The sequence below is a fragment of the Ruditapes philippinarum genome, unplaced genomic scaffold (assembly GCF_026571515.1).
Source record: "Ruditapes philippinarum isolate M1 unplaced genomic scaffold, ASM2657151v2 ctg7918_1_1_1_1, whole genome shotgun sequence".
NCBI classification, from domain to species: domain Eukaryota; kingdom Metazoa; phylum Mollusca; class Bivalvia; order Venerida; family Veneridae; genus Ruditapes; species Ruditapes philippinarum.
The window spans coordinates 20,381-34,359 of NW_026861195.1; the positions used below are offsets into that span (position 1 = coordinate 20,381).

The following is a 13,979-nucleotide window of genomic DNA, read 5'->3' on the forward strand; positions in this document are numbered from 1 at the left end:
AACACCTTTTACATAAATCATTTGATTTTTATTCACTGTACATAATGTCTATTGTTATGCTAATAACAGTATCTCACTAAATATAATTTTAAAAAATAATTAGTTTGTTTCAGAACCTGAAACATTGTCACAATGAAGAACAATCTTAAAGCTGCATGCCTCCAGATGAGCCATGATGTTTCAAGAAAATCAAACATGAGGAAAGTGTTCCAAGATTTTAAGAAAAAAAAGATTCAAGATTCATGTAATGATATAAATGTTATGTGCTTATTATTGACTGATTTGCAGTATATATCATCATATTTCAACAGTAAGGGCTATTTTTGCCATATTTTGACCCTTTTTTTGGTACTTATCATGGATTGTAAGTGCTGCATGCAATGTGTAAATTACTTTCTTTGTTCACTTCACAATATTTTTTATTTCTATATACATTTTTAAAATTTTCATGAAAATTAGCATGAATCTGGACGCATGCTGCTCTAACTAAATGAATTATTCTGATAGGATTATAATACAATAAAATTACAACTAAAATTAACTACATGCATAGTTACAGATTGAATAAATTATGTCTGAAATCTTTCCTGTCTCTCCTTGTGTTACAGACTTATTGCGTTGAATTTAGAACTTTCCATTGATTTCAATAAAATAGCCAACAGTATAGAGTCTGGTCAGACTGCACATAGGTGCAGTGTAGACTAGTTTGTATGTGTACTGACAGGATATTTTGTATACAACCAACATCACCATTCCATACACATATATGTTAAATGGTTTTAAGTACCAAAATATATATGCAGTATAATTTCATTGAACAAGTACAATTAATCAAAAATTAACAATTTTGCTGGGTTTTTTTTATACAATGGTTAGCAATCATATTGTTTTGCTTTTTGGTTGACTTCTAAGTCATGATAACACTGTAATAGTCAAATGGAAGACCTCAGATGTCCTTCTGAGTATCAGTTCACGCACAAGGAGGCACCTGAGTAGAACCAACAACCTCTGCTATACTAGCTGAATAGCTTCATCACATGAAAAATCCGAGACCTGATCATAGAGGAATTAAAGAATAATATAACAGTGGTGATTGAAAAAGATATAATGTTAAGACAGTTTTATGACTGTTATAATGAAAATTTGTTTCTGAAACAGAATAAAACAACCAGTTTTACAGAAGCACAGTTGTATGTTAATCATTGAAACATTCCCAAAATTCAGCATGAATTATCTTATGTTTTATCATGCATTGTATATGAATAAACTAACAAACAAAATATCAGTCCACTGGTATCAATATTATGTTTTACAACACATTCATCATTCTAAAACATAAATAAACACAAGCAAATATACAATGTCTAAGACTCTTTACTGTCAAAATCTATATATTTTTTCATACTTCACTATAAGCAATCATTCACTATCTAGACATAAAATACTAAAATAAATATATCAATGACATCAGAATAGAGCCAGAAACACTGTAAAAATCAAACTGAATAAAGATTAAACATTAGGCTGATGGTGTACCCTGTGTCAGCCTAGCTTATAATATAACACACATCCTGCTGCATTTGTGAAATAGAATAGTCCAATTTTTAGTTTGGCATTGCCCAATATTACCATAAACAATATTCAAAATCTAAAATTTGGCAGCTAAGGATGTCCCTGGTTGGCTCCTTACTCATAGTATCTGGCTACTATATTTATCACTAGTTTTCAAATACTAGCACATGTAGTCCACTGTATAATAGATATTAGTTATATTTCTTTCATAAATATTGAAATATTTTAGTATTCCTACAATATTTCCCAGGATCGTTGACAAAAATTCACAAAACAGGTAAACAAGAGGGCCATGATGGCCCTGAAGTCGCTCACCTGTATATAGGCCCCTGGAGCGGGGCCAGTTTAAACCCCAGGGCTTTTGTTTGAACAAACTTGGTAGACACCCATTAGAAGATGTTCCATGCTAAACATCTAAGGTCTAGCTGGTCAAGTTTTTTCTTTACACATATAGTTAAAAACAATGACACACCTAGGGCAGGGCCAGTTTTGACCCAAGGGCTTTTATTTGAACAATCTTTGTAGGCACTTACTAGAAAATGTTTCATGCTTAATATCTAAACTCTAGCTATTCGGGTTTTTTTGAAAAAGATTTTTAAGTTTTTGCTATACACATATAAGGAAAATCAATGTCCCCCGGGGCGGGGCCAATTTTGACCCCAGGGCTTTTATTTGAACAAAATTTGTAGACACTCACTTAAAGATGCTTCGTGCTTAAAATCTTAACTCTAGCTATTTGAGTTTTTTCAAAAAAAGATTTTTTAAGTTTTTGTTATACACATATAAGGAAAATCAATGACCCCCAGATGGGGCCAATTTTGACCCCAGGGCTTTTATTTGAACAAACTTGGTAGACACTCACTAGAAGATGTTTCATGCTTAGTATCTAAACTCTTGCTATTTGTTTTTTTTTAAGTTTTTGCTATACACATAAAAGGAAAATCATTGACCCCTGGGGCGGGGCCAATTTTGACCCCAGGGCTCCTATTTGAACAAACTTGGTAGACATCCATTAGAATATGTTTCATGCTAAATATCTTAGCTCTAGCTCTTTGAGTTCTTTAAAAGAAGATTTTTCAAGTTTTTACTATATGCACAAAGGGAAAATCAATGACCCCCTGGGGTGGGGCCAATTTTGACCCCAGGGCTTTTATTTGAACAAACTTGGTAGACGATGTTTCATGCTAAATATCTTAGCTCTAGCTCTTTGGGTTCTTTAAAAGAAGATTTTTTAAGTTTTTACAATATGCATATAGGGAAAATCAATGACCCCCTGGGGCGGGGCCGATTTTGACCCCAGGGCTTTTACTTGAACAAACTTGGTAGACACTCACTAGAAGATGTTTCATGCCAAATATCTAAGCTCTTGCTCTTAGGGTTTTATAGAAGAAGGTATTTAAAGTTTTTTCTTTTGGTTGCCATGGCAACCAGAGTTCTGCATGGAATTAAATTCTTTGAACAATTTTCAAAGGTGACCACCAAAGGAACATTCCTGTGAAGTTTGGATGAAATTGGCTCAGTGGTTTATGAGGAGATGTCATTTAAAGTAAAAGTTTACGGACGCCGGCCGGACGAAAAGCGATCACAAAAGCTCACCCTGTCACTTTGTGACATGTGAGCTAAAAAATTCATGCTTTTAACTAGCTTAGCGATAACTAACATTACATATCATCACATTTTGCATATTTATTCCAAAATCTTATCTTGAATATTTCATTTCAAAATATTTTTTAGGTTGAACAAATATTTATGGACACACATGAAAAATTTCAATCTTAGATGCACTAACATGCATTTTTTTCCTTCTGGCATCTAAAGAAATTCACCAGCCTTCAATAACCTAGCTGGATAGCTATCTCACATGAAAGAATCCATTGCCCCTAGTGGGATTCTGTCTTAAAATCATTGAGGGTCATCATTACACAAGTTTAAGTATTAATAATATAGCACTTTCAATATTTCCAGGTTTTACACAACCAGATATATCAATTCAACCAGATATATCAATTCATTTCAAATATCAAATTTCATTGTTTTAAATAGTAAATAATCAAGGAATGCAGTTCTTTAACAGTTGTAAATAAATATAACAATAATATTTAGCCTGCTGAATTCGTTTCGCAAACAGTTACAGCTTTTATTTTTGAAACTGTTTGTTATCAATTTTCAGGGTTAAACAATATGTAAATTTCAAGTAATTCAGCCAAAAGTAGAGAACCCCGTCAGACTGCACGGATATGCAGGCTGACCTGACTCTATTCTGATCACTTTCCGTTTCAGCAGAAAACAGGTTAATTGGAGGTCAAAGGTCAATAAATGACAAGTGTGATATATAAGATGAGATATCAAAATGAAGTGAGATCATTGGTTAATCTTCTATTTTACTGTCTTCTATCTGTTTAGTTGCTGGTAGATACACCTTGAAACTGTAATCTGTCCTCGGGAATGAACCCTGAAATGATAATATAACATTAAATTATTGTCAAATGATATAAAATAAATTGTAGATACAAATTCAATTTTAATTGTACATGAGTTTTACAAACAAAAACACCAACAGTCAAAACCTTACCTATTTCTATTTATTTAAAACTAGTTCTGTATTTTTAAGTACCTGGTTTAAACCATCTAGATATTTAAAAAAAAATTACCAAAAAGTGATTAATCAGTAGATTTTTTGTTTGTTGCTGTGAATTATAACTATCCAATCGATTGTATTTTATAATTAAACAGTTTTCAATGTCGTAAATAAAAATAATGTCAAATGGTATATTGTGAAGTACTTATATTAACCCTGTAACTCCATCAATTTAACTACTTATTGGCTTATACATTTGAATAGTTCTTAACCATGTCACGTTTTAAACACTTAGCATACTATTGGCAGATAGATTGTACCCATGCTTCCAGTGCAGACCAAGATTAGCTTCACTCTCTGCTGTCTGATCATGGTCTGCACTGTTTGCTATTCAATCAGTACTTATTTTGAAATATTCCCTAAAAATGATGAATAGTTTTATCCAGATTGAAAGATAGACAAGTCAATTTATGATATTTAGTGTGGTAACGATTATGTCCAATCAAGATGATCTTTCTTATTTTTCAGTTTAGAGTTTAAAGGAGATTCAAACATACAACCCCTAGACTGGTGGTCAGAAGCCTGCCTTACCACCACAGCATACAGTTATCTACAGGGTGTTCACAATGCATTCTTACTGAAAGTCATTTAATAAGGAAGTTATTGAATCTGACACACAGCCTATCACTTTATTTAAACTTTTCAATATAATACTATCCTTATAGGGGTATTTTTGAAGACTTAATCACACAGGACATTGACATCATATCAGAGTAAAAATCTTAATCATATCTAACTAAAATATCATTATAATCTAGTTGTCCTAGCAGCAGGTTATTATATTACTATAAAAATGTTCTAAAAATCTAGTTTACTAGGCCAAAGTAAACTTATACAACAATCTTTATAAGAAAAGGAGAAATAATCAATGAACTTCAAACACTGGCGACACGACACGTAATTAATAATTTTCAGATTTTTGTGTGAAAAGAATCTTTTTGATAAGTATCACAGGAAGTTCTTACACAAAGATGATCATACTTTGATGTTCTATTTTAAAAGTGTGAAGAGTAATTTGATACAATAACCCAGTGGGGTATAAGTGGGTGGGTTATTTTTGCTATAGGTACTCAACTGTTCTTGTTACAGTCTGTGTGGAAGGCACTTGACATATGTATTTAACACTTGATACCTTTAATGTGATTCAACATGTCTTCATATAATTCTATCAATAAATCATTTATCTTGAATGATACATAGAAGAGAATTGCATTCAACATAAAGCTACATTAATATATTTTCACCCTAAATAACATAATAAGTTTAAACAAGATTGCATTTGAGAAAAATGCTATGCCACCGCATGGTTCAAATTTCATAGCTGTACATCAAAGGACAAGAAAGTAGGTCACATCATCAAAATCTAGGTCACCTGATATCAATGTTCAATTTTACAACTAAAACTGTGCACATGGTCAAAATGTCATTGCTGTACATCAAAGGACAAGAAAGTAGGTCACTGTCCCCTTTGGCAAGGCATAATTTTGACCCAAGGGTTTAATTCAAAACAATTTTGATACAGGTCCACCAAACAACATTTCAAGTCAAATATCTAAGCTATAGCTTTCTCCCATTCAGAAAACATTTGTTTTATTTTCTGTTTTTACTATGTGTACATAATGAGAATCACTGCCCCCGGGCAGGGCCAATTTTGACACCAGGGGAAAATTTTGAACAACTTTGGTAGAGGACCTAATAATGATATTATATATCAAACATCAAAGCTCTATGCCTAAAAGTGTACCTTCAGACAAAAATACTTTTTATTTTTTCACTATATGTACATAATGAAAATCAATGACCCCCGGGACGGAACCAATTTTGACCCCAGGGCTATAATTTGAACAATCTTGCAAGAGGTTCACTACACAATGTTTCATGCAAAATATCTTAACTCTAGCCTTTGTAAATTTAGAGAAGATGATTTTTTAAGTTTTTACTATATATATATATATAAGGAAAACATACGGCCACCGGGGGCGGGGCTAATTTTGACACAAGAGGCAAAATTTGAATAACTTTTGTAGAGTACCTTTAGACGATATTATTTAACAAATATTAAAGCTCTAAGCCTTGTACCTTCAGACAATAAGATTTATTTATTTTTTACTATATGTATATATTGAAATCAATGACTCCCAGGGCGGGGGCAATTTTGACCCTAGGACTATAATTTGAACAATCTTGCTAGAGGTTTACTACACAATGTTTCATGCAAAATATCTAACCTCTAGCATTTGTCAATTGCTAGAAGAATTTTTTTGAAGTTTTTACTATAAGTTTTTACTATATACATATAAGGAAAACCAATGACCCCTGGGGCGGGCCGATTTTGACCCCAGGGCTATAATTTGAACAATCTTGGTAAGGGTCTACCAGACGATGCCTTATGCAAAATATCTAAGCTCTAGGCCTTTTGGGTTTTTACAAGAAGGTATTTTAAGTTTTTACTATATGTACATAGTGAAAATCAATGATCCCCGGGGCGGGGCCAATTTTGACCCCAGGGCTATAATTTGAACAATCTTGTTAGAGGTCTACCAGACAATGCCTTATGCAAAATATCTAAGCTCTAGGCCTTTTGGGTCTTTACAAGAAGATTTTTTAAATTCATTCTTATAATTCCTTTTGGTTGCCATGGCAACCAGATTTCTGCATGGAATTAAATTCTTTGAACAACTTCGGAAGCCCTTCACCCAAGGAACAATCCTGCCAAGTTTGGTTGAAATTGGACTCGTGGTTTTTCACAAGAAGATTTTTTAAGTTCACTATATAATCTATATAACACACACACAAACACACACACAAACACACGCACACACACACAGGTGAATCGCTATATGCCACCGCATCGCAGTTGCGGTGGCATAAAAAAAATCTGCATTTGTGATTCATAAAACTACAAATTCATATAACACTGGAAAGAGATTTATGATAGAGAGCCTATTGTTACTCAAGACTTGCATGTCACCCAATGATCTTTTATGTCAACCCAGTATGCCTGCATGGCAGGTAAGTCACAAATGCAGACCAAGATCAGCCTGTACATCCCTTCCTTCTGATCATGTGGTCTGCACTGTTCATTATTCAATCAGTACATATTATGAAATTTTCCTTTAAAATAAATGACCTTGTCCAGATTGAAAGGTCTTTTATAGATATTTAGCTGGTTAATGGTTGAATGGAGGCTATATATAGACTTTTTAAACTTTTTTCTAATAGTAAGTCATGACTGATGAAAACGCAGCCAATTAAATCTTGAAAATTCCTCCAAAATTGTTTATCTTTAAGGACATAAAGACTTTTATGTAAAACATCATTTATATACTGTGTATTATCACCTGAAGAAAAGTATATATAAAATTTAAATATGTATTTTTTTAAATTTCTCAGCACTTTTTTTTTTCAAATGATAACCATGTTCAAATCTTGATTTAAAAGGGACAGATTGTTGCGAATGGAATAAAAACACACTCTGTAATCAAATGAAAGAATGTAGAAGAATAATTTTCCAACAAGTCCTAGATTTTCTTTTCAATATGAATAACCTAAAAATAGAAATAACCGAATTTTATCGAACCCGACATGAACCGAGACTTGTAAAGTTCTGACAGGAAGGTTGTCTCATTATCTGGTAATATTATACTTTATCCATGAATAGCTATTACAACTAAAAGTAATTATTGTAAAAAAATAACAAAAAACGCTCCCTTAATTTAGGCAGTGCATTTACCCTAAGAGAAAATTACCGTTTTTGATACAAAATTGCTACAATTAGTCAAAAGTTTTTATCACAAAAGCACATAAGATCTTATCTGTTGATCAATTTTGCTTCCATTCAAAAGCGTTTCAAAATTTGGTAAAGATTTTGCGATATTTTTACAAGTTTAGTACAACTTTAAGTATTGTAGTAACAAGAAGTGTCAAACTTAATTTATCACTTTTAATCAATATTTCAATGATCAGCAGAACAAATTATTTTAAGTTAGTTGTAAAAACATTAACATTTTACTGATTTTTTTTATGAATTCATAATTTTCTAAAAATACTAATTGACGCAATTATATTTCAAAAAACTTAGTGGTTAACTTCTACAGCTTAAACTCTTCAACAAAAGATGTGAACTTATTACACTTACTGACAACATATACCACACACAATCCTCTACAAACTATCCCTAAAATTGATTTAATCAAAGGTTCAGTCAGATTTAAGGTGAAAACAAAATCCAAAGAAAGATATAACCGAAAGTCAGAATATAACTAAGTCAAACCAACATATAACCAAAAGTCATAATATAACCAAGTTAAACTAAAGTATAACAACATGTAAGTATTTAACCAAGTTGGGATACAACCAAGTCACACTTAAGTGTAATCAAAAGTCAGAATATAACCTAGTCACACAAGATATAGCCAAATCACAGTAAGATATAACCAAAAGTAAATATATAACCAAGTCATACCAAGATATAACCAAAAGTCAGGATATACTCAAGTCACATCAAGATATAACCAAAAGTCAGGATATAACCACTGAAGTAATACCAAGATATAACCAAAAGTCAGGATATAACCAAGTCACACCAAGATATAACCAAAAGTCAGGATATAACCAAGTCACACCAAGATATAACCAAAAGTCAGGATATAACCAAGTCATCCCAAGATATAACCAAAAGTCAGGATATAACCAAATAACACCAAGATATAACCAAAAGTCAGGATATAAACAAGTCACACCAAGATATAACCAAAAGTCAGGATATAAACAAGTCACACCAAGATATAACCAAAAGTAAATATATAACCAAGTCTCATCAACATATAATCAATAGTCAAGATATAACCAAAAGTCAGGATATAACCAAGTCATCCCAAGATATAACCAAAAGTCAGGATATAAGCAAGTCAAACCAAGAAATTACTGGAAGTCTTGATGATTTTCTAGCAACTCATTTTGTTTCTCAAATTCATGTTTCCCTTCAATATTGATAAGTGCCTCAGTCACTATGAATTTCTTGAAAGTACAGGTTTATATAATAACAATAACAGTTGCTATTGAATGAGAAGACAAAATTATGTTGAATCACAAGTCAAACTGGTATGGTATCTTGTTTAAAACAAGAGCCATGTTATCATGGCCATCCCCCGCCGAATGTGTTTGCTCATTGGAAGAATGTATATGTAGTACAGCAGTATAATTCAATTTTAAGAGGTCTTCTGGTAATGAAAACTGATGGCTGAAGTGATTACAGATTTGAAACCTATGTGAATACTGATGGCTTAAAATAACAAAGGGCAAAAACTGAAATATAATTCAGGGTAGGTTATCATTCGTGTGTGCTGCACTCCTCCTCAATGAGATCTATCCACCTATGAAGTTTCAAGTTGATACCTCTAACACTTTTTGGGATAAGCTCCTGACAAAAAGTAGGAAAAAAAAAACAAAGGGCATTGACTCAAAAATCATAAAGGGTAGAGTTATCGTTCTTGTACACAGCATTACTCTTCAATAAGATCTATCCACATATGAAGTTTCATGTTGACATCTCAAAGACTTTTTGAGATATGCTCTGGACAAAAATTAAGTTTGAAAAATAACAAAGGGCAATAACTGAAAAACAAGAACCGGTTGAACCGGGTGATGCTCCCCGAGAAGGTTCTGGACACAGGAAAGTATAAAAAGAATGAACAAAGGACAAAAACTCCAAAATTAGGCAAAGCGGAGTTATGTTTTTTTGCACTGCACTTCTATTCAATGAGATCTATCTATCTATAAAGTTTCCTGATGATATCAGAGTTATGTCCCGGGTAAAAGTCAAAGTGTAAAAATGAACAAAGGGCAATAACTCCAAAATTAGACCAGGCTTTGTTTAGGTTCTTTAAGCATTGCAGTTCTATCCAATTATATCTAGCTACCTACAAAGTTTCATGTTGATATCTCTAATAGTTTTAAAGTAATGTCCAGGACAAAAGTCAAAAAGTAAAAATAAACAAAGGGCAATTACTTCAAAATAAGGCAAGGCAGAGTAATGATTCTTAAGCACTGCACTTCCACCCAATGAGACCTATCTATCTACAAAGATTCATGTTGATATCTCTTATAATTTTAGAGTAATGTCCCAGACAAAGTTCAAAGCGTCAAAATGAACAAAGGGCAATAACTCCAAAAGTAGGCAAGACAGTGTTACAGTTCTTGTGCACTGCAAACTTACTCAATGAGATCTATCTACCTACAAAGTTTCATGTTGATATCTCTTATATATTAAGAGTTATGTCCCGGACAAAGTTCAAAGTGTAAAATAAACAAAGGGGGATAATTCAAAAATTAGGCAAGGCAGAGTTACGGTTCTTGTGCACTGCACACCTACTCAATGAGATCTATCTACCTACAAAGTTTCATGTTGATACCTCTTATACTTTTGAGTAATGTCCCGGACAAAGTTCAAACTGTAAAATAAACAAAGAGGGATAATTCAAAAATTAGGCAAGGCAGAGTTACGGTTCTTGTGCACTGCACACCTACTCAATGAGATCTATCTACCTACAAAGTTTCATGTTGATACCTCTTATACTTTTAGAGTTATGTCCCGGACAAATTTCAAAGTGTAAAATAAACAAAGGGGGGTAATTCAAAAAATTAGGCAAGGCAGAGTTACGGTTCTTGTGCACTGCACACCTACTCAATGAGATCTATCTACCTACAAAGTTTCATGTTGATACCTCTTATACTTTTAGAGTTATGTCCCGGACAAAGTTCAAAGTGTAAAATAAACAAAGGGGGATAATTCAAAAATTAGGCAAGGCAGAGTTACGGTTCTTGTGCACTGCACACCTTCTCAATGAGATCTATCTACCTACAAAGTTTCATGTTGATACCTCTTGTTGTTTCAAAGTTATGTCCCGGACAAGAAAAGGGGACGGACGGATGGACGGAAAGACGGACGGATGGACAAGGCGGCGACTATATGCTCCCCCGAAATTTTTTCGGGGAGCATAATTATGATGGGTAGAGTTATCATTCTTGTGCAATGCACACCTCCTGAGTGAGATCTATCCACCTATGAAGTTTCATGTTGATATCTCAAAGGCTTTTTGAGATATGCTCTGGACAAAAATTAAGTTTGAAAAATAACAAAGGGTGATAACTGAAAAATTATGCAGGGTAGAGTTATCATTCTTGTGCACTGCACTCCTTTTCAATATGATCTTTCCACCTATGAAGTTTCAAGTTGATACCTCAAATACTTTTTGAGATATGCTGCGGACAAAAATGTCGGACGGACAGATGGACAGACGGACGGAGACTATTTCTATATCCCCCGCCACCTTTTGGCGGCGGATAATAAAAAGGCAAAGTATTTTATAAACTGAAAAAAATGTGTCAATCAGGATAAATAACAATTTTTTTTTAAAATTTATAGAATTCATCAAAAGGAGGTAGAAATATGATTAATATAAATTTTGTGAGAAAACTTAATTATACAAGAATACAAAATTTTTTCTGACATACCATAAGAACATTGTCATAAATATTTAATGGTGATACATGGGATATCCATATCCCATTGGATAACTACTAGTATAGCAACAACCATAGCTCCCATAATCTACTTCTTGTTTTATGATAGGTTTGGGAGTAACATATAGTCTATCATTTTTATATCCTTTCCCCATCAAGATCTGATGCAAGAACGTGTCCTGTGGGGGCGTCGTCTCACATCGACAGTTACGAGTTGACGTCGCTACATAGTCCATACTTGAATAAGCGTATGGATAATATGTGCCGTATGAAAATGGACCCATGCTTTCTTGGTATTGATACGGATAATCCTCTATACGAGACGAAGAACTAGTAGACGCGTGCGTCATACTGGATGATTCTTGGAAATATGTCATATTCTCCGATACAGGATTGTTAACGAGCATTATAGAAGATGACACCAAGTTAACATCCTTCGAGTCAATTTTGTTAGCCATACTTATTTAATTCTTACAATCTCTTTTAATATTTCACCTCGCCAGTCCTATTTACTTTACTCTGTAGTTTTAACACTGTTTAATCTGTATTAAAATCTAATTCCTTTTAACAATATATGAATATTTTATGTAAAACTTTGATTAATTATAATTTTCTTGAACATAAGTGCGTGATACACATTTAAGATAATTTATTTTTACAATAACATCCACATTGTATCAACATTTTCAAACATATGTTTTTTTCAATGCATTAAAAATTGGTTTTTTATTTCATTTGAATCATAAGACATGTTCACAGAATGATTGGTTGACATTACAGTAACAGGTTTTTTGAATAATTTTGATTATTATGTCTCCATATAGTAATTATGACAGTGATATGGGGGTACAATGTTAGCCAAATATTGTCAGTGATTGGGTATACCACTTGGGGAGCAATAATTATAGGCCAGAAATGCAATTATACAAATATTTGTCAAAACTTGAAATCTGTCATTATGACACTTCACACAATTATCTGCATGCAATGCTGAAATTTAACTTTTAAAGGTGGGTTTTCAATATTTCACGTCAAGATTGTTATCATAACAGATTAATCCAATCTCTTAGTTTAAAAACCGAGTTTCTCTTATTTTCATTTCTTTAAACTGAGTGCATATTTTAAACAAAGTTTGTTTAAAAAATTTGTTTAAAGGTAAACAGTGTATGAATGAATGGGGACTCAAAAAATCCTTTACATCCAGGTAACATAAACCTTTCAGCGCTGATTTTGATTAATGGACAAGTGTATTTAAAAGTTGGTCAAGCTCATTGCAAAATTAAGGGACTTCAAATCTCATAGTAAACCTGAACATAGTATAGTCCTGACAGACTATTTCTTCTTTATGGGATAATTAACTAAAGAGTCATTTGCCCTAATCATCAATTACCAGAAGCACATACTTCTCAATAACATGACAAATTTCTAAAAAAACAAGAGGGCCATGATGGCCCTAAGGTCGCTCACCTGTAAATAGGGCCCCCCCACCCCCCCCCCCTCAACGTTGCAGGGCCAATTTAACCCAAGGGCTTTTATTTGCACAAACTTGGTAGACACCCATAAGAAGATGTTTCATGCTAAACATCTAAGCACTAGCTCATTGGGCTTTTTAAAAGAAGATTTTTTTAAAGTTTTTACTATACACATATAGTTAAAAACAATGACACCCCTGGGGCCGGGCCAGTTTTGACCCCAGGGCTTTTATTTGAACAAACTTTGTAGACACTTACTAGAAGATGTTTCATGCTTAATATCTAAACTCTAGCTATTTGGGTTTTTTCAAAGAAGATTTTAAGTTTTTGCTATACACATATAAAGAAAATCAATGACCCCCGGGGCGGGGCCAATTTTGACCCCAGGTCTTTTATTTGAATAAACTTTGTAGACACTCACTAAAAGATGTTTCATGCTTAATATCTTAACATTAGCTATTTGGGTTTTTTCAAAGAAGATTTTTTAAGTTTTTGCTATACACATATAAGGAAAATCAATGACCCCCGGGGCGGTGCCAATTTTGACCCCAGGGCTTTTATTTGAATAAACTTGGTAGACACCTATTAGAACATGTTTGATGCTAAATATCTTAGCCATAGCTCTTTGAGTTCTTTAAAAGAAGATTTTTTAAGTTTTTACTATATGCATATAGGGAAAATCAATGACCCCCCGGGGCGGGGCCAATTTTGACCCCAGGGCTTTTATTTGAACAAACTTGGTAGACACTTATTAGAACATGTTTCATGCTAAA

At 33.2% G+C, this 13,979-nt stretch overlaps 1 long non-coding RNA gene across 1 annotated transcript; it reads right to left on the bottom strand.

Annotated features, from left to right (window-relative positions):
* Positions 1–6: 6 nt before the first annotated feature.
* LOC132714826 (uncharacterized) lies at positions 7–12,499 on the bottom strand. The gene is made up of 2 exons (XR_009623611.1): positions 11,726–12,499; positions 7–4,024 (listed from the first exon to the last, which is right to left on the bottom strand). It is a non-coding gene; the product is annotated as an uncharacterized LOC132714826 (long non-coding RNA).
* Between the last annotated feature and the right edge of the window lie 1,480 nt (positions 12,500–13,979).